Raw genomic sequence first — 2,156 nt, forward strand, 5'->3', positions numbered from 1 at the left:
ATGATAGATAAATAGACCAAAGGGACAGGGCACAAAGTTCCTAAATGGATCTACACATATAAAGTAAATAGATTTTTGGCAAAGACTCCAAAGCAAATAAGTAGAGAAAGAAATTCTTTTCAACAAATATAAATGCAGAAAAAATGAAACTTGACCCTGACCTCACCCAATAAACAAAAAAAACTTTTTTTGAATTTGATCTTTAACCAAAATATAAAAGCTAAAACTACAAAGCTTTAAAAAAACCACACTAGAATATCTTTGTATCTGTAGCAGAGAAAAGTTTTCTTAGCAAGGACTGAAAACACTAACCATAAAAAATGACAAACTGGATTTCAACAAAATACGAAACTTCAAAAGTCACCATTCAAAATGAATGACAGGTCCAGAGCCTCCACCCACATTTACTCTGCATTAGGCACAGCCCCAGCTGGACCTCAGAAACCATGTCGAAGCCCCACAGCGAAGCCAGGACTGCCTTCATTCAGACCCAACAGCTGCATGCAGCCACAGCAGTCACATCCTGGAGCACATGGACTTCCTGTCCTCCGGATGACTGACTCACCACCCATCACAGCCCAGAACACTGGCATCACCTGTACCCTTGGAGCACCTTCCCGATTGGTGGAGATATTGAAGGAGATGATTAAATCTTGAATGAATGTGGCTCCTCTGAACTTCTCTCACCAAACTCATCAATACCATGCAGGGACCATCAAGAACATGCGTGCAGCCACAGAAAGATTTGCTTCTGACCCCATTCTCTACCGGCCATTTACTCTGCTGCTGGACACTAAAGGACCTGAGATCCGAACTGGGCTCATCAAGAGCAGAGGCACCACTGAGGTAGAGCTGAAGAAGAGCCACTTTGAAGATGAATCTGGGAAATGCGTACATGGAGAAGTGTGATGAGAATATCTGTGGCTGGACTACAAGAACATTTGCAAAGTCATAGAAGTGGGCAGCAAGCTTTACATGCATGATGGACTTATTTCTCTTCAGGGGAAGGAGAAAGGTGCTGATTTCCTGGTGATGGTGGTGGAAAATGGTGGCTCCTTGGACAGCAAGAAGGGTGTGAACCTTTCAGGGACTGCTGTGGATCTGCCTGCTGTGTCAGTAAAGGACATTCAGGGTCTGACGTTTGGGGTGCAGCAGGATGTGGACGTGGTATTTGCCTCTTTCATTCACAAGGTATCTGACATCTATGAAGTCAGGAATGCCTTGGGAGAGAAAGGAAAGAACATCAAGATAATCAGCAAAATCGAGAATTTTGGGAATAGGAGGGAGTTCAAAGTTTTGACGAGATCCTGGAGGCCAGTGATGGGATTATGGTGGCTCATGGTGATCTGGGCATTAAGATTCCTGAAGAGGTCTTCTTAGCTCAGAAGACTGGGCAGTGCAACTGAGCTGGGAAGCCTGTCATCTGTGCCACCCAGATGCCAGAAAGCATGATCAAAAAACCTGGCCCGACCAGAGCTGAGGGCAGTGACGTGGTCAATGCTGCCCTGGATGGAGCGGACTGCATGATGCTGTCTGGAGAAATGGCCAAAGGGGGCTACCCTCTGGAGGCTGTCCACATGCAGCACCTGATTGCCCATGAGGCAGAGGCCGCCATCTACCACTTGCAATTGTTTGAGGAGCTCACCGCCTGGTGCCCATTACCAGCGACCCCACTGAAGCTGCTGCTGTGGTGCTATGGAGACCTCCTTCAAGTGCTTCAGTGGGGCCATAATCGTTCTTACCACATCTGGCAGGTCTGCTCACCAGGTGGCCAGATACCGCCCGCATGCTCCCATTATTGCTGGTGCCCTGGCTTCACCAACACCAGCATGTAGTTCCTGTGCCATGAGCAGCCTCAGAGCTCCTCCTCTAGCCCCTGTCCCATCCTTTCCCCTAACCCACCCATTAGGTCAGTAATGCTTGGGGCTGTAGGGTGGCTGGGACACAAGATAAGATATAAGTCTCTGTGATGCCTGGACCTGATTTTTAGACCCTGTTCAGGTAGGGGTAGCCCAGCACCTGGCTGCCCATCCTATGCTCTATATCTCTACCCTCAAGAAAGGGAAGACTGAGGGGTCAGGATGAGAGGCTCCAGAGATTATTGTAAGAGGGCAACAGCTTCTCTCCTTTGTGCACTTCATGCAGTGTCTGTAGAA

The 2,156-nt window shown here is 47.8% G+C and overlaps 1 pseudogene; it reads left to right on the forward strand.

Moving 5' to 3' along the window:
* The first annotated feature begins 446 nt into the window (after positions 1-446).
* Positions 447-1,917, forward strand: LOC101411431 (pyruvate kinase PKM pseudogene; annotated as a pseudogene).
* The last annotated feature ends 239 nt before the right edge of the window (positions 1,918-2,156 follow it).

The sequence above is a fragment of the Dasypus novemcinctus genome, chromosome 3 (genome assembly GCF_030445035.2).
Source record: "Dasypus novemcinctus isolate mDasNov1 chromosome 3, mDasNov1.1.hap2, whole genome shotgun sequence".
In the NCBI taxonomy this organism is placed as follows: Eukaryota; Metazoa; Chordata; class Mammalia; order Cingulata; family Dasypodidae; genus Dasypus; species Dasypus novemcinctus.